The sequence below is a fragment of the Taudactylus pleione genome, unplaced genomic scaffold (assembly GCF_031769625.1).
Source record: "Taudactylus pleione unplaced genomic scaffold, aTauple2 ptg000609l, whole genome shotgun sequence".
Taxonomy (NCBI): domain Eukaryota; kingdom Metazoa; phylum Chordata; class Amphibia; order Anura; family Myobatrachidae; genus Taudactylus; species Taudactylus pleione.
Genome location: NW_028285011.1, coordinates 15,141,554 through 15,161,675, shown reverse-complemented (window position 1 = coordinate 15,161,675; position 20,122 = coordinate 15,141,554). Strand labels below are relative to the sequence as shown.

The 20,122-nt window shown below is 47.3% G+C and overlaps 1 long non-coding RNA gene across 1 annotated transcript in view; it reads right to left on the bottom strand.

The window, feature by feature from the left end:
- LOC148480668 (uncharacterized) overlaps positions 1 to 20,122 on the bottom strand; it is a 66,331-nt gene that overhangs the window by 14,625 nt on the left and 31,584 nt on the right. The window contains exon 3 of the long non-coding RNA XR_015871957.1: positions 9,516 to 9,615. This is a non-coding gene — a long non-coding RNA (uncharacterized LOC148480668). The remainder of the gene's footprint in view (positions 1 to 9,515; positions 9,616 to 20,122) is intronic.

Genomic DNA, 20,122 nt, shown 5'->3' with positions numbered 1-20,122 from the left:
CTATATGATGTTGTAGTTAAATGGACAATTAAATATGTATTAAATTAATGCACATCATTTAAATAGTATTTAAAACAATAGTAGCCTGGAAAAGCACAAGCAATGGGTGCTATCAATTTATTATTGATGTAAATGTTCCGCTGCTATGGGAGCTCATAAATCCATGGTTTGCATAAATGGACACTAGCTGTTAGGACCAATTGATAGTTCCGTGTGGATAAGCACAGCAAATATTTACCAAGTGGAATATTCGTATGTCACAGTCCTGTTAGCGATGATCGCAGATGGATTGACTGGATAGGTATTCACTTGTAGCTGTATCCTAGATAGAGTCGATGTATAGGTCCCAAAACAGCAATATCATGTGTCCAAAAGAGTCCAATAAAGGTGATATGAATGGGAGTCACCCCAGGTCAATGCAGCGGTGTTCAGGAGGGCTTGAACATTTACATCAATAATATATTGATAGCACCTATTGCTTGTGCTTTTCCAGGCTACTATTGTTTTAAACACTATTTATATGATATATGATATGTATTAAATGTGTTTTAGTTAATTTTACATCCGTTTCTGAGGTTTCATTTAACTGTCCATTTATGTACAACATCATATAGCGCTGATATATATATTTGTAAAGCTGACATCATGATGGTTACAAACAAAACCATTCCAAGTCATGTAATTTAATTTGATTATATGATCGAACAGAATGCCAACGACTAACCTTATAAAAAAATATAGGTTCATTTAGTGCTGGAGTGGGCAATAAGCGGCCCTACAGCTGTTGTTGAACTACAAATCCCAGCATGAATTGCAACATTTTTAGCATGGCCAAACAGCAAAAATGTGGCAGGGCATGCTGGGATGTGTAGTTTTATAAAATCTGCGGGCCGATTATTGCCCACCCCTGATTTAGTGTGTGTGTGTGTCTTTTAGTTATACAGGATTAACAACATGGATAAGAAACACAGTAGAAGTCAGGGGCGGATTGGGCCGCCGGGACACTGGGCCGGTTCCCGCTGGGCCGGTCCCTACATTGGCCGGTGGCCGCCCAACACTTATACTCACCCCCACTGCCGTGATCGGAGCTCATCTCCAATCGGGCAGCACAACAGCTAATAGTAAAAAAAAAAAAGGATGACGGGAGAGCCGCTGCGCGGGCGCAGCAGGTCCTCCCACAAGCCTTTGTGGAGCGGAGTCTGTCAATCTCCACTGACGGCTCTGCCTCCGTCCAGCTCCTCTGCAGCCCGCCCGACCCCCCACCTCTGGGACAGGACAGCAGCATGCACATGGATGCCGCGGTCGAGAGAAGCAGCGGGCAGCCAAAACAAGCAGCGGCAGGTAAGTTGCGACAGCGGCGTCTGCGCAGGGGGATGGGGGGGTAATGAGGCTAACACATTGGGGCTGAGGCACACAGGCTGAAACAGGTGCTGGGGGAATGAGGCTGACACATTGGGGCTGAGGCACACTGGCTGGGGGGAATGAGCCTGACACAGTGGGGCTGAGGCACACGGGCTGGGGGGAATGAGGCTGACACATTGGGGCAGAGGCACACAGGCTGGGGGGAATGAGGCTGACTCATTGGGGCTGAGGCACACGGGCTGGGGGGAATGAGGCTGACACATTGGGGCTGAGGCACATGGGCTGGGGGGAATGAGGCTGACACATTGGGGCTGAGGCACACGGGCTGGGGGGAATGAGGCTGACACAGTGGGGCTGGGGCACACGGGCTGGGGGGAATGAGGCTGACACATTGGGGCTGGGGCACACGGACTGAGACACTGGTGCTGGGGGGAATGAGGCTGATAGTGGGGCTGAGGCACATGGGCTGGGGCACACGGGCTGGGTGGAATGAGGCTGACACATTGGGGCTGGGGCACACGGGCTGAAACAGGTGCTGGGGGGAATGAGGCTGACAGTGGGGCTGGGGCACATGGGCTGGGGGGAATGAGGCTGACACACACTGGGGCTGGGGAATGGGGTTGGGACACACACCTGGGCTGGGGAATAGGGTTGAGGCACACACTGGGGCTGTGGGAAATGAGGCTGACTATCAGACACTGGGGCTGGGGAATGGGGCTGAGAAACACACTGGGGCTGGGGAATGGGGTTGAGACTATTAATACTCCTTAATCCTTATACCTAAATGTTGCTAAATAGCGCTGCAAGTCGCATAAGAAATAATTGCTTTCCAATCCAATTTTGGTTCCAAAGCACAAAAAGTTATATTATTCAATGAAAAGTATAACGCGCTATGAGCTAGACAATTAGCGCAAAAAGCAAGTAAATACAAAGGTACAAGCCGATACATACGCGTGCGCACTGGTCCCAGTATCCAGTCATCAATTCAGAAGCCTGTGGTCATCCAAGAAGAATGGCTGCATACTATAATCAGTACTCAGGTTATGTACCTTACAGACTTCAGCTCTAACAAAGAAACTAGTTGACGGATTTCCATTGGTTCTTGCTCCTGGACATTCTGGTACGATGCAGGTCATAGGTCAGTTCATATAGTGTCACTAAGGGTATGTCCCAGCGGTATACAATCGGGAATCCGGCTGCCCTAATACCGGCAGCCGGCTAACCGACTGTCATATCCCGGCGAGGGTGAAATGCCGGGCATCTAGATGTAGACGCCTGACATTTCCCCAACGCTGGGCGCCGCGAGCGGACAGCCACGGGGGGGGAGAGGGTTAGGTTTAGGGCACCCGGGGGGGACTTAGGGTTAGGCTAGGGGGAGGGAGGGTTACAGTTAGGCACCCCCCCGGGGAACTTAGGTTTAGGCAGCGGGGAAGGGGGGGGTTAGGGTTAGGCACTTAGAGGGGGATTACGGTTAGGCACTTGGGGGGAGGTTAGGGTTAGGCACCCCTAAGGGAGGGTTAGGGGGTTAGGTTAGTCAATACTTACTAGGGATGTGCGCCGGACCATTTTTGCCGGATTTGGATTTGGTTCTAATTCGTCGTCCGGCTTTGGATTTGGATTTGCCAAACTGCGGTGACTGGCTTTGGATTTGGATTTAGATTTGGATTTTTTTTACAAAACTTGACAAAAAAAGCTAAAATCACATAAATTGGTCTTTTTTTTCTTCCTAGAGTATTATTAACCTCAATAACATTAATTTCCAGTCAATTTAGACCATATCACAGCTTATAATATTGTTTTCAACATTATTGGCCAAAGGTTGCAGTGAGCTGACTGGTTACTAAGCGACGACACAGCGGCACAACGACACAGACACCACAGTATAAAGCACATCTGTGACACATTGCCACACAGCAGTGGCAGAAATGAAAAGTAGTGCACCCACCCAGTGGGGTACGGCCAGCAGAATCACAGTTCTTGTTTACATAGTGGGCTACGGCCCAAAGAGTCACAGTGCACAATCTTATTCACATTACACCGCACATAGGGCCTGATTCACATTACACCATAAAGTGTCTCTTATTTATGTTACGACACACAGTAGTGCCCCTTTTACACAATGCCCACAGTAGTGACCCTTTTACACAATGCCCACAGTAGTGCCCCTTTTACACAATGCCCACAGTAGCGGTGTCCCTTACACAATGCCCCCAGCAGTGGTGGCCCCTATGCAGTCCCCTTAGTAGTAGGGTCCCCTATGCAGTGCCCCCAGTAGAATGCCCCCCAGTAGTATGCCCCCCATTAGCAGGCCCCCCCAGTAGTATGCCCCCCATTAGCATGCCACCCAGTAGTATGCCCCCCATTAGCAGGCCCCCCCAGTGGTATGCCCCCCCCAGTAGTATGGCCACCCCAGTAGTATGCCCCCCCAGTAGTAGGCTGCCCCAGTAGCAGCCCCCCCAGTAGTAGCCCCCCTGTAGTATGGCCCCCCCTGTAGTATGCCCCCCCAGTAGTAGTAAGCCCCTCCCCAGTAGTATGCCCCCCCAGTAGTAGTAAGCCCCCCCCAGTAGTATGGCCCCCCCAGTAGCAGGCCCCTCAGTAGTATGGTTCCCCCAGTAGCAGACCCCCCCAGTAGCAGACCCCCCCCAGTAGTATAGCCCCCCCCAGTAGCAGGCCCCTCAGTAATATGGACGCCCAGTAGCAGACCCCCCAGTAGCAGACCCCCCCCAGTAGTATAGCCCCCCCAGTAGCATGGACCCCCAGTAGCAGACCCGCCCCAGTAGCAGACCCCCCCCAGTAGCAGACCCCCCCCAGTAGCAGACCCCCCCAGTAGTATGGCCCCCCCGCATCCCCAGTAGGGCCCCCGGCCCTTGCACAAGTAAAAAAAAACAAAAACAAAAAACATACCTGTATCCCCGCTCCCGCGCCGTCCGCTCTGCTGTCACACGCTGAGGAGGGAGCCGGAAGACGGAGCTCATGTGTGAGCTCCAGCCGGCTCCCTCCGTGCAGCAGCCAATGAGAGTCTGTGTGACTCTCATTGGCTGCTGTAACAAACACACAGCTGCCGCTGGCGGCTGTGTGTTTGTGTCTGTGTAGGGCAGAGCGCTATCACAGCGCTCTGCCCTACACAATAGGAGCCCTGATGTCGGATTGTCTAGTGAGAATCCGACATCAGGCGGCCTCCGTTCGGCCCCGAACGGAGATCCGAGTCAGGCAGTGAACACCCGAACAGGGTTCAGGTGGACTCGGATCCCCAATGTTCGGAACGGTTCGGATTCCACAGAATCCGAACCGCTCATCTCTAATACTTACCTATCGACGATTGGGATTTCCAGCGCTGTCAGGCTTCCGCTGCCGAGAACTCTGCTGTGGTTGGCCAGGCGCTGGGAATCGAACCGCCGGCCGAATCAATTCCGTCCCAGCTCCTCAGAAGTTTCTTTGTGTGGTTTTCACTCCGAAGATCTGGTTTAAACTAGCCAAAAGACACTACATACAGATGCACATTCTAACCACTAATTCCCTACAAATCATAACTTGCAGACGCATGATGCGATCTCCTTGCCGATAGAACCAGAGATCTGCGAATAAACAGTGATTTAGAATGGTACCAAACATGACATGTCTACTAGTTCCTGTACCTTAAATATCATATACATTACATTTCACAACATAAGTATTAGCTATTAAAACCTCTAATATTAACCTCAATGCTTAGGAACCTTGTTATAAGTGGTTGCATGTGTGGGTGTGAGAATATTGTGTAAATTCGCTAGTATACAGTACGTTGTGCGTCTATGTGTTTTCTACTTATCTGTGCTTTGATGTACAGCACAACTGTGCGTTTTGTATATTTTATATGTATTATCTGATGTGCGTATAGGTTTTGATTGGACTTTCAACAATATGCAGTAGTTAAGCCGATGCACGACGCTAATAACCAAGTATAGCGTCGTACCCAATGGTATTGTGCTGACGACGCAAAATGGAGTCGTCAGATATTAGTTTAAAAGATTTGGTCTCAGTCAATCATCCGGCTTTGACAAGACACACAATGGGGCTGGGGAATGGGCCTGAGATACACACTGGGACTGGGAGGAATGAGGCTGACAGACACTGGGGCTGAGACACACACAGGCTGGGAGGAATGAGGCTGACAGACACTGGGGTTGAGACACACATTGGGGCTGGTGGGAATGGGTCTGAGAGACACACACTGGGTCTGAGAGAATGGGGTTGAGAGAGACACTGGGTCTGGGGAATGAGGCTGAGACACACTGGGGCTGGGGGGAATGAGGCGGAGAGCTACATGTGGGCCTAGGTATGGAGAGACACAGGGGGTCCTGGAGAGAGACATGGAGGCCTGGAGATGGAGAGACACAGGGAGCTGGAGAACCACAGGGGGCCTGGGGATGGAGAGACGTAGGGAGGTCTGAAGTAACATGGGGGCCTGGAAAAACACAGAACTTGTTCAATCAGGGAAATTCACATTTTGCCCTGCACAAACACTTTACTGTTACTATACATTATCTAGTTATAATGAATATTTCTACGTAAACAGGCATCTTCCAGACAGTGTGATTTACATGAGTAGTGAATACCGGCTGAAGATGCTGTCCAGTGATGGTCAAACTATTTAGAGGTTCCCCTGTTGCAGAGGAAACACCATATCGGTAAGAAAAAAGGCTTCCAAACTGACTGCTTCCAAGGCTTCCTAGTGCAGAGGGATGGGGGGCCCCAAAAAGAGTGTATAATTCACCAAGATCTCTGTTGCCGACCCTGCTCCTCTCAGTGGCTTGAAAAAGCCACTCCAGGCCCTAAGAGGAGGGAGTATCCTGCCCTCCTCCACAGACCCCGCCCCTCCACCAACCCACCCCCTCAACAGACCCGCCCCCATAAGGGCTGCTTCCAGAAATTTCCCAGGCTGGTTTTCCATCCCAATCCACCCCTGGTAGAACTGAAAACTACACATTTAGTTACATGCTGTAGCATCCGCAGGAGCGCCGTGGACAACTGGAGCCGGCGCTGGTGGTTGAAGGGGGAAAGGGCCGGAGAAAGGGTGGCAGAAAAGAAGGGAGACCGCTCTTAGTTAGGCTCAGATGGGCCTGCCTCATACTCCCTCTCTGTTGGCTCTTTCTCCTCTTGGGCACGTCTTTCTGTGAAATACACCCCAAAATTTGAGTTATTGTAGGTGATACTCATGTAATATAAGCATCAAGTCAAATAGACGTCCAAGAATACAGAAATTTACCAATTATATGACAGGAGCCTAAAAATGAGTTATATACACACAGAATGAGTCCCCTCCTACAGGGGAGATGTATCAAACCTTAGAGAGAGATACAGTGCCAACCAATCATCTTCTGTCATTTTTCAAAGTGATTGGTGGTAATTTATCTATCACTTTGAAAAATGACAGAAGATGATTGGTTGGCACTGTATCTCTCTCCAAGGTTTGATACATGTGCCCCACAGTGAGGTGCAGGTTATATATTTGAAAAACATACATTGATATGTTGCCATAAGAAGGACCTGTTTGGTGTATGGCTTCTGCTTCATATACCTAACCGTATTTATTCTCACTATCATGACTCGACATTCACTATTGTAAAAGACCTAGTAAAATGGACACGCCATATGCTGAATCACTTCAGCCTGTATGTAGGCATTATGTCAACATATGTGGGCATATTATCGACAAGGTCATTAAGTCGACATTGTGAATTTCAACAGTCAGAATGTCTACATGACAAGTTTAGGATAGGTCTAGAGCTCTAACAGCAGGCAGATGTTGTGCAGACATGCTGACCGTTGACGTGCACAATGTCGACATAACATATATGTTAGCATTCAGACCATACTTGCCTACTTTTGAAAATGAGTTTCAGGGAGATTTTAGTCGGTTGTAGTGTGTGCGGCGCGCTATTGAGGGGTGTGCCATGCTCCACTCAAAGAAGTGTCTAGCTTCATTAGGGTGTGCCCTGCTGGAGTGGCATGTCTAGCACTGCCTATAGGGGGTCTAATAACACCGATTGGGCATGTCTAGCACTATTTTGTCTTTAATCCCCCATCTCATAATATTCCACCCAATAAATTAAATGTCCCTCATTATTTTACCCAATCATATCCCCCATCCCATGTTTTCCCCAGCCAGACTGTTTAATGTTAATGGAGCTCGTGGCAGAGCCTCTCCCACCCGACTCAAGACAAGGAGCCCTGCCTGGCCGTTAGTGTGGCCAGAACATTAGAGGGACAGTGACATGTGGGTCCGGCAGGAACACAGCCGGCATGCGCTGGGGGCGCAGTGGACCATAGGGAGCCCTGGATTGAGAGACTGACCGTGGCTGCGCTGCCGTCATTGCTGTGTTTTCGGAGGCAGCAGCGCTGCAGCTGAGCAGTGCGAGGGACCTCCGGTGTTTTAGTGACAGGCAGCCGCCGGTGAAGTAGGAGCCGGGGCGGACCAGGGTAGACCAGCGCCGCCCATTCCTCCAACACGTGCTGGAAGCAGGCAGTCTGGAGGCGGGTGTGGGGGCTGATCAAGGCGGCCCAGGGGAAGACAAGTGCATGCCTTCACTGCATACCCCTCAGTGCCAGTGGGAGGTCCAGAGGCAGGAGCAAAGACAGATCTAGGTGGACTTCTCTCTGGAGGTGGGACGGTTAGTACTCAGACCTGTCACCTGATTTCATATGAGTCAGTGGGGAATCCGGGGTTTTGTTAAACATTCCGGGGTAGCGGGAGACTCTGCAGTGAAGCGAGAGTCTCCCGCAGGATTCGGGAGGGTAGGTAACTCTGATTCAGACTGTGTTGACATTCTGGTGCATTTGTAGCACATCCCTTCAGTCTGCCCCTGCTTCACAGTGTCCCCCATTCCTCCTATCCTCTCCTGGAGGCTGGCTGGCCTGTCTCTGGTAGTGGGAGACATTGGAGGGTCTCCCACTGTGCACGTCAGAGACATAACTGCAATTCTACCCAATTATATAAATTACTGACTATGCAAAGTACTGTCGACAACGACATAAAAATAAGCATTTTACGCATACCTAAGTAATCTTACTTTGGAGCCTTTCTCGGGCTGCCTCACACTCAGGTAGCTTCAGCAACGTTCTAATTGTACAACTCTCCTACTATATGCGCTGCTTTGCGGCCCGGTATGCTGCTATTTTTTGGACGTTACTGAAATAGGACACAGCCATACCCAACTGCTGGTTTCTGTGGGCATCAGCAGCTTTCACTTGCTAAACCTTGCTGCTCTCATCTTTCCAAGTGAATGAAGGAGCGAATGAACATTTGCTCCACTGATTGGCTTGCTAACATGATGCCAGTTTCTCTTGCACTATGCAAGCAGTTGCAGAACAACCAACATCTCTACAGTAAAAAGGCCACTAGGAGGACTTTGTTATCCAATACTGTGTTACACTAGTGCACACACTAAGAATTCTATGCCATAATGAGTAAAATTGTGGAGGGAGAATTATTATTATTTTTTTTTACAGAAAACCACTATATAAAAGCTTACACACATGCTGCGCATTGTTTTGCATTCATAAATGGCATTAATGTTTCCAAGGCTCTTGGTACCATGTATAATATGGGTAAAACTGAGCATATTTCTTTTTGCTTTGATTGATTTTTTTTGTTTTGCCTAATGGATGTCTTTCCTGCTGTCAATCAAGGCTACAGTATATAAAGCCTTTGTGTGTGTGGTTCACATGCCAACCCTGGTCTAAATGTTATCATCTGTGTCTGAGACGTGATTACATTTTAACATAATGCTGTTTAAAAGATATATGGTAGTGTAAGACCATGCAGAAAATGAGGAACACAAGGCTGGGCTGCAAGCTTACATTTTTTGAAGAAAATACATTATGAACAAATTCTTCTTTCTTTTCCTAGATACACACAGATTTGCATTGGTGGCAACAAGCATCAGCAACAATTATCTTTCTATAATGTACTCTTGCTGCACATTGTTTCTGACCGTTTTGGCAAAATAAATAAAATAAGTCCCCATTTGTCACAGTCGCCAGGGACCAGTGCTCCTTAATCCAATGCTCCTAGACCCAGTGACTCTGGATCTAATACTGCCAGACCCTGCCGTTTCCCCACATAGTGACACCACCCTAATTTGGACACAGGAAGCAAGATGTGCTGGTGTTACCTGTGGTGGGACAGCTCCACGACACCAGCAGGGAGATGTAGGCTGGGCCAAACCATCCATCTGGGAAGGCCTCACTGGTGAATGCTGAGGTCCCACTGATCTAAAAAGTGATGCAAAAGATGAATTACCTTTTTAAAAAGTGGTCATATCATATATTAAATCCACAGAAAGAAAGGCAAGCAATATATTTCACAGTAAATCGTTAATAAAAAAAAAAATTATATAGGCCAGTATAGAGTGATCTATAAAAAGAATAAATCATTTTATACATATGCCAAAATGTAGGCTCACGAAACATTAGAAACTGCATATTCTACACCTATTTGGTGTCAGGAAAATGTTTTTAAAAAGCAATAATAGTTTTTGCAAATGTGAGCACCACAAAGCTTGCAGTTACACTATTCAAACCAAGAGTTACAAAAACATATATGGGTAACAATTGTTTGCTATGTTACAAAGTGACAATTAGCAATTCCTGTATACAGTTTTTAAAGTATAACCTGCCTTATTATTTTCTCAGTAAATAAAATTTTGCATAAATTCCTTTTGCTGTTGATAGCCATGCATACTGCAGGGGTCTTGTGGCCCGTGAAGCTGTTCCCTGTGGCCCACTGATGGCTAGTGTAGTACAGACCTCAGTGAGTGCGGTCCGCCCTACACAGAAACAAACCCCAGAGCCGGGTAGTACACTCGTATTACCCGGCGGCGGTGTGTTTGTTTTAGCAGCCAATGAGAGTCAGTGCTGGTGCTGCTGCACCCACGGCCGGAGCTCACTCTTGAGCTCTACCTTCCGGCTCCCGCAGTGGGTGAAGGGAGAGACGTCATGACGTCTCTCCAATAGCGCAGAGCGGGGCGGGAGGACGGAGGAACGGGCAGCAACAGGCGTGGGGATTCAGGTAAGTGTTGTTTTTATTTTGTGGGATTTTTTTGTGTCTTTGTCTTATATATGTAAGGGGCACTGCATAGGGGTAGGGTACTACATAGTGGAGACTACTACTGGGGGCACTATATAAGGGACACTACTGGGGCCACTACATAGAGGGGACCACTACTGGGGGCAATATATAAAGGGCATTGCAGAGGAGGGCAGTTATGGGACAATTGTTTGAGGATGGGGCAACTATCTGACATAATTATTGGAGGAGAGACAGTGTTATGGGGCATAATTTTAATTGTGGGAGGAGGGGGTTGTTCTGGAACCTAATTAAAAAATTGTAGAAGGGGCAGTTATGGGACATAATTGTGTGAGGAGAGGGCAGAGTCTAAATACCGCAGTATAACTTAGTGAATTCGTTGAATTTTTTAATATGGTCCACACTATCTTAAAGGTTGACGACCCCTGTTCTAGGGAGTATATTTACTAAAGTGAGGGTTTATAGAAGCAGAGGTGTTGCCCATAGCAACCAGACTCTACTTAGCATTTATCTAGCACCTTTTAGAAGAGAATAGCTAGAATCTGGTTGCTATGGGTAACATCTCCACTTCTATAAACCCACACTTTAGTAAATATACCTCTAGTAGTCCATTCAAACAGCAACTTCTCATATGCATAAGCACAATTAAGATTATAAAGCAAAATCAGGTCAAGTTACAAAATCTCAGTGGAATTTTTTTTTTTCAGAAAACACAGAAGTGCAACTCTAAGGACCACAGGGCATGTGCCATTGAGAATATCCATCTGGGCATAAGGGTTGGAATCGCACACTTTTGAGAATAAGGGGAGATTGATATTTTTGATAGGAAGTACCTGAACCTCAAGACCTCAATGAGAGTGTTAACTATTCAGCATTCCTGGTTTTAAATATTCTACAGGAGAATTCAGAAAATCCATTTATGGAGTGATGCTCTACAGAAGTTGGGTCTTGCAGAAACACATTGACCTTAACACAGAAGTCAATTTACCAAAAAATAGTTTAGGCAGAAGAAATCGGGGGCGATTCAATTGCATAGGCGGCCTTTTTTTTTTTAAAGCGCCCAACAGAGAATTTCAATTGTTGCTCCGCCTGAGCGAGATAGCCGCTAGCATTTCTGCTCGCCCCCACAGGAGGGTGTGAGCAAACATGTGAGATAAACCCCTTACTTAGGACTAACCAGAACTTTAGATGCCAGCGTTCCCAGTAATGCAGTGTGAGGGTGCGCTGGTGACGCCATGATGTGAGGAGCCTGCGCGCCTGCTGGATCCAGTTTGATCCAGTCAGTGGGAGCAGGAGCCCTAACAGCATGGAGTGGTGCCCAGCGTGAAGTCAGGTAAGTTCTGCACAGGGGTGTGGGGGCTGTTCTGCACTGGTAGAAGGGACTACTACTGGGGGCACTGCATAAGGGGCACTACTACAGTGTGCATTGCATTATGGGTACTACTACAGGGGACATTGCATAAGGGGATCTACTACTGGGGGCATTGTATAAGGGGCACTACTACAGTGGACATTGCATAAGGGGCACTACTGTGGGCATTGTGTATAAGGGGCACTACTGTGTTTTGTAAAGTGAATAAGGGACACTAATATGTGGTGTAATGTGAAGAAGATTGTGCTGCTGTATGGCATAATTTGAATTGTGGATACTATGTGTAATTTCGGAAGGACAGACCCCCAAGCCTGTTGCTGAGAGGTCATGCCCCATTTTTCGGGCTCAGTAGATCACAAAAGGATTTTAGCCTTAAAAGTAGATCGCCAATTCCAAAGTCTGGCCAGCCTTGGTTGAGAGGATTGTTAGCTCCCAATGGTGCCTTGTGTATATACTGTCAGATCGTCCATACACACTATTAACAACTTATCTTTCAGCTATATTGCATCCAGGGGCGTAGGGAGGGCGGTTCCACTGGAGTGAGCGCTCTAGGCCAGAGGGCGCCCTGCAGTCGGACTCCAGAGCAGCTGTCAAGTAGCTGACAGGCTGCCGGGCCCACAGCAGCAACAGCAGCTCCTGTCCTGCCTTCCTGCTCTAGTGAGAGACTCCTGGTCACTAGAGGAGCTTGTGCTGAGCCCTGATTGGTAGAGCTCAGCACATGTTCATCTGGCCCCAGCAGGGGGCGGGGCTACAGCAGCATGTCGAGGAAGAAGCTGCAGGATCCACATTAAGGTGAGAGAGGTTATACCCCAGTAGTTATGTCTATCACCCTCCCTGCCAGTATGTACTGTATGTGTGACCGTCCCTGCCTGTATGTACTGTATGTGTGACCCTTCCTGCCTGTATGTGTGTATGTGCTGTATGTGTGACCCTTCGTGTGTGTGTGTGTATGTATGTATGTGACCCTGCCTGTATGTGTCTATGTATGTATGAATGTGTGACCATTCCTGTATGTGTATATGTTTGTATGTATGTGTGACCCTGTATGTATGTTTGGACATACGTGTGTGACCCTGCCATATATGTATGTGTATATACAGTCAGGTGCATAAATATTGGGACATTGACAGAGTTTTCATATTTTCGCCTCTATTCTCCACCGCAACGGCTTTGAAATAAAACAAACAAGATATGCTTTAACTACAGACTTTCAGAATTAATCTGAGGGTAATTACATCCAAATCAGGTGAACGGTGTAGGAATTACAATGGTTTCTCTATGTGCCTCCCACTTTTTAAGGGCCAAAAGTAATGGGACAAACTAAACAATCCTAAATCTAACTTTCACTTTTTAATACTTTGTTGCAAATCCTTTGCAGGCAATTGTAGCCTGAAGTCTGGAACGCATAGACAGCACCAGACGCTGGGTTTCATCCCTGGTGATGCTCTGCCAGGCCTCTACTGCAAATGTCTTCAGTTCCTGCTTGTTCTTGGGGCATTTTCCCTTCAGTTTTGTCTTCATCAAGTGAAATGCATGCTCAATTGGATTCAGGTCAGGGGATTGACTTGGCCATTACATAACATTCCACTTTTTAGCCTTAAAAAACTCTTTGGTTGCTTTTGCAGTATGCTTCGGGTCATTGTCCATCTGCACTGTGAAGCACCGTCCAAAGAGTTCTGAAGCATTTGACTGAATATGAGCATATAATATTGCCCGAAACACGTCAGAATTCATTCTGCTGCTTTTGTCAGCAGTCACATCATCAATAAATACAAGGGAACCAGTTCCATTGGCAGCCATCCATGCCCACACCATGACACTACCACCACCATGCTTCACTGATGAGGTGGTATGTTTTGGATCATGAGCAGTTCCTTTCCTTCTCCATACTCTTCTCTTCCCATCACTCTGGTACAAGTTGATCTTTGTCTCATCTGTCCATAGGATGTTGTTTGAGAACTGTAATGGCTTTTTTAGATGTTGTTTGGCAAACTCTAATCTGGTCTTCCTGTTTTTGTGGCTCACCAATGGTTTACATCTTGTGGTGAACCCTCTATATTCACTCTTGTGAAGTCTTCTCTTGATTGTTGACTTTGACACATATACACCTACCTCCTGGAGAGTGTTCTTGATTTGGTTAACTGTTGTGAAGGGGTTTTTTTCACCAGGGAAATAATTCTTCTGTCATCCACCACAGTTGTTTTCCGTGGTCTTCCGGGTCTTTTGGTGTTGCTGAGCTCTCCGGTGCGTTCTTTCTTTTTAAGAATGTTCCAAACAGTTGATTTGGCCACACCTAATATTTTTGCTATCTCTCTGATGGGTTTGTTTTGATTTTTCAGCCTAATGATGGCTTGCTTCACTGATAGTGACAGCTCTTTGGATCTCATATTGAGAGTCGACAGCAACTGATTCCAAATGCAAATGTCACACCTAGAATCATCTCCAGACCTTTTACCTGCTTAATTGATAATGAAATAACGAGGGAATAGCCCACACCTGTCCATGAAATAGCTTTTGAGTTAATAGTCCCATTACTTTTGGCCCCTTAAAAAGTGGGAGGCACATATAGAAACCGTTGTAATTCCTATACTGTTCACCTGATTTGGATGTATTTACCCTCAAATTAAATCTGAAAGTCTGCAGTTAAAGCACATCTTCTTTGTTTCATTTCAAAGCCATTGTGGTGGTGAATAGAGGCCAAAATATGAAAATTCTGTCAATGTCCCAATATTTATGGACCTGACTGTATGTAGTGGTTATATTTTATAGCACACACGCTTTTGTTGGGGAGGGGGGTGCTCCGGGCACCCTGGCCACATGCTACACCTCAGATCGCATCTGCTGTGCAGACACAGCCGATGAAATATACCTTTTGTAGACGTCTTTGAAAAACGAAATTGGTGTACACACTAAAAGACGGTCAGGTTGATTTGTTGTTGATCGTCTATACACACAATATATTGTCTATTGTGTACCCAACATAAAACAAGATAAGGCAATTTATACAGTATATATAGATACAATATTTGTGTTATTACAGATCACTTCTTCCCCCACTGCAAACAGACCTGCATTGGATGCTCACAAGAGACCTTGTTAATGATTCTGATAAACATCATGTTTTACTTCAAGCTTGTCCAGCTTATATTCCTATAGCAGCATGGTTAACATGCACATGCTCCAGAATGTACTTTGGAAAAAAAAATGATGGTCTTTCTGGGTGTCTAGGTATAAAAGGTGTTACCTACATGTTCCCAAAGCTTCAGATTCATCAATTTCAAATGTGAATATGAATAATGTAGCCACAGTACCAAAGCACTCAATTAGTATACAAGCTCCACTGAATCGGAAAAATCCTTCTTTAAGCATCGTGTTTTAATGGCAACAGTTTCATTATACTGTATGTGTGCGCCAACGTGTGTAATTCCTGAATTGCATTCTAGAAATTCTGCAGAAAAAATTAATTTACTATTATTGGATTTCTGTTAAAAGGAATAGGATAAAAAGAACAAATTATTCTCATTCGCTTAGATAAAAATGTTAATATTGTTAGTATTTTCTTTTTGCCATTGACTCACATACACTGCTGAAAGGGACTCCTGCCTGTGATTCCCGTAGAGTGCTGAAAGGGACTCCTGCCTGTGACTCCCGTACAGTGCTGAAAGGGACTCCTGCCTGTGACTCCCGTACAGTGCTGAAAGGGACTCCTGCCTGTGACTCCCGTACAGTGCTGAAAGGGACTCCTGCCTGTGACTCCCGTACAGTGCTGAAAGGGACTCCTGCCTGTGACTCCCGTACAGTGCTGAAAGGGACTCCTGCCTGTGACTCCCGTACAGTGCTGAAAGGGACTCCTGCCTGTGACTCCCGTACAGTGCTGAAAGGGACTCCTGCCTGTGACTCCCGTAAAGTGCTGAAAGGGACTCCTGCCTGTGACTCCCGTACAGTGCTGAAAGGGACTCCTGGCTGTGACTCCCGTACAGTGCTGAAAGGGACTCCTGCCTGTGTCTCCCGTACAGTGCTGAAAGGGACTCCTGCCTGTGACTCCCGTACAGTGCTGAAAGGGACTCCTGCCTGTGACTCCCGTACAGTGCTGAAAGGGACTCCTGCCTGTGACTCCCGTACAGTGCTGAAAGGGACTCCTGCCTGTGACTCCCGTACAGTGCTGAAAGGGACTCCTGCCTGTGACTCCCGTACAGTGCTGAAAGGGACTCCTGCCTGTGACTCCCGTAAAGTGCTGAAAGGGACTCCTGCCTGTGACTCCCGTACAGTGCTGAAAGGGACTCCTGCCTGTGACTCCCGTACAGTGCTGAAAGGGACTCCTGCCTGTGACTCCCGTACAGTGCTGAAAGGGACTCCTGCCTGTGACTCCCGTACAGTGCTGAAAGGGACTCCTGCCTGTGACTCCTGTACAGAGCTGAAAGGGACTCCTGCCTGTGACTCACATACAGTGCTGAAACTGACTCCTGCCTGTGATTCACATACAGTGGTGAATGGGACTCTTGCCTGTGACTCCCATACAGTGCTGAAAGGGACTCCTGCCTGTGACTCACATACAGTGCTGAAAGGGACTCCTGCCTGTGACTCACATACAGTGCTGAAAGGGACTCCTGCCTGTGACTCACATACAGTGCTGAAACTGATTCCTGCCTGTGATTCACATACAGTGCTGAATGGGACTCTTGCCTGTGACTCCCATACAGTGCTGAAAGGGACTCTTGCCTGTGACTCCCGTACAGTGCTGAAAGGGACTCTTGCCTGTGACTCCAGTACAGTGCTGAAAGGGACTCCTGCCTGTGATTCACATACAGTGCTGTTACGATTCTCACTCGATGATAAGATCGCAGGACTGCTGACCTTGGACAAGACTAGGTAGAGGTGTAGCAGTCCTTCCACAACTGGAGCTAGCTGGAGTGAGGCTGCAGAAAGATGACAACAGAAGCAGCTGCAGGTCTGGACTAGATCGACATGGATAAAACAGGCATGACTGGACTGACAAGGACAAGACAGGCAAAATGGAACTGCCGGGAGGGCCATGGCGAGACAAGAACTAGATGATGCAGCCTTGAGGGCTGAAGTGCGACTTGAGACTGGACTTAAGTGACCTTGAGGGTCAATGTGCAACTTGAACAGGACGGAGCAGCCTTGAGGGCCATGATGACTGAAACTAGGTGCAGTGACTGAGACAGGACGGACCGGCCTTGAGGGCCGTGGTGACTGGAACTTGGTGATGCGGCCTTGAGGGCCAAAGTGCGACTTGAAATATGACGGAGCACCCTTGAGGGCTGTGGTGACTGGAACTAGTTGCGGTGTGACTGAGACAGAACGGAGCAGCCTTGAGGGCTGTGGCGTGGCTGGAACTAGGTGATGCGGTTGTGACAGGATGGAGCGGCCTTAAGGGCTGTGACGTGACTGGAACTAGATGAAGCGAATGAGACAGGACAGTAAACAGACGAACTTTAAATACGGCAGGAAATGTGACTGGAAGCAGCACGGATGAGAAAACTGCAAACATGACTCTGGTGAACATAAACAGACATGGCTTGATAGTCAATGGCTATGCAGGCTGTGATGCGGCCTAGCAGGCTGTGATACAGGAACCAGATGGCACACCGGTGCCCGATGCAGATGGCACCGTGCAGGAATACAGGCTGGATGACACACAGGCAGATCCAGATCAGACAAATGGGCACTGGGAACTGGAACAGCAGAACTTGGTAAACCGGCTAGAATTCAGGTTACTGAGTACATGACCACATACTCTAGAAGTTGGGCAGTATAACCAGCATGGAGTGAAGGGCTGGTTGCAACTTAACAGATGCAGGATCCAATCAGAGCAAAACCCTGCAAGCCTCCCTAGTGTGCAGCTGGGTTCAGCACAGAGAAACAATTAGTGTGCAGCAGAAATCTGCACACAGACAGGCAAGATGCGGCTTAGCTGAAAACAGACTAGACAGGATTTCCAGCTGCCTGCAACAGCCAGAACAAGGACAAGACACGATGCAGTGTCCCAGTAGTAACTATGACTGGGAACTGCCACCAAGATGATCTGCTAACCGCAGATCCTAACAAGTGCTAAAACTGACTCCTTCTGTGATTCACCACAAATTGCATTCTATGGTTCTACTTGGATTAGCTGTTCTGAAATGCATTACATTTTCCCAGGCTAGTTACAGCAGGAGATTGATCGATCTAGGGGCCTGATTAAGAGATGGACACTAATGCCACCACAGCTGTGAATTTGTACGCAGTGGCTGTGCGAAAATATGCAAATGTCACAGCCGTCTGGAGTTGTATTGAAGCATCCACCGGCAGCTTCGCAAATCCAAGCCACTGCATACCAAGACGCAGCATTGGACACAGATCAATCAATAATTAGATCTCTGAGTAATCTTATGGTTGCACAGAACAGACACAGGAATGGATATGCTGGAGCCATTTTTACAGGAGTACGGGATCGAGGTTGCAGGCTGAGACATGCCCCAAAAACGGTGGCAACACACTTGTGTTTGAGACGCCACCCTCTGCCTGTCAATCACTTTGCGAAGCAATCTTCACTGCAAGCAACAACAAAAATAAAACTCGACTTTGCACAGTGCAACTCAGATTACATATAATCGCCCCCTGTCAACAGTTGATGTGCGCCATCTACTGGAGCAAAGCACCTACCTTTTTTTTCTAGAGCTTTAGTTCAACTTGCCTTACTACATAAGATGAAGTGTCATATTCTTTTACATGTTTTCACCTCATGTACTGTAATAAAAATCTAATTTTACGGTTTTCTTTTTATTGGCTAGCTAGATTATATTATTATTAGGTAAATATGCAGACCATTCTTAAGTCATATGATGTTGTTAATGACCTACTTAAATCAATGATTAATTATTTTAATATTGCGCACGGCATCTCTTCACTATTCCGGGAGAGCATATTTTGTGGAAAGTATTTTCCGAACAAGTCACTTAGCAGTGTTACATAAGGTGCTCTTCAATAGATTATAGGGCATAGTTTATCAACGAGTTTTACCATTCACAGCCAGTGATAAAACTCGTTGCGTATGATAAATGTTGCTACAACAAATCAGCTCCCAACTGTCATTTTTTCAAACAAATGACAGTTGGTAGCGGATTGGCTGGAGCACCATTATCATATGCAACAAGTTTGATCGTTGTGAATAATAAAACTCATTGATAAATGAGGCCCTAAGTTTGTTAGGCAAATCAACCTCTTTGGATGTAATGAACTGTTAATACACTGGGAAACAGTCTTTGTCACCATCTTCATTTTACTTCTCCATAATAGTAACTTTTTTTCTGAAGGCTGAAACTTTTTCTGCAAGTTTTAAAATGTGTGTTACTTCCCTGCAGAGAGAGTCAGCATATAGAGTGTTTCAAAAAGATCGCACTGGTATGCTAATTTAGATAACAAATCTGTATCCAAGAAATATTTAGCACATTCATGTTCTTCTTCTTGAATATTAGAGTAGAATTCCTGACATAATTGGAACGGGATGTCAGGGGTATATCTAGGGATCCAAGCGCCCCTGGCAATGTAATGTACTGGCGCCCCCTACCCCCGTTATGCAGTGCCCCCAGTAGTAATCCCCCAGTAGTAATCCCCCTATGCTGCGTTGCCCCCCTATACAGTGCCCCCAGTAGTAATCCCCTCTATGCTGCATTGCCCCCAGTAGTAGTCCTCCCTATACAGTACCCCAGTAGTAGCCCCCCTATATAGTGCCCCCAGTAGTAATCCCCCTTATGCTACATTGCCCCCAGTAGTAGTCCCCCCTATACAGTGCCCCCAGTAATAGTACCCAGTAGTAGTCCCCCTATACAGTGCCCCCAGTAATAGTACCCAGTAGTAGTCCCCCTATACAGTGCCCCCAGTAATAGTACCCAGTAGTAGTCCCCGCTATACAGTGCCCCCAGTAGTAGTCCCCCCCATACATTGCCCCTAGTAGTAGTCCCCTATACAGTGCCCCCAGTTGTAGACCCCCCTTTACAGTGCCCCCAGTAGTGGCCACCCCCCTAAATTGCCCCCAGTAGTGGCCACCCTTATACAGTGCTCCCAGTAGTGGCCACACCCATAAATTGCCCCCAGTAGTGGCCACCCCAATACAGTAGTGGGCACCCTCCCATAAAGTGCCCCAAGTAGCGGACACCCCTATTTCAGTGCCCCCCCTTGCCAGGCTTACACACACACACACACACACACACACACACACACAAAGAACAAAAAAAAAATTAACTTCCCTGGTCCTCGCTTCTGACGCGACCGCCGCTGTCCGAGTCCCGGCCCGCTCTTCTCATGGGAGAGACGTCATA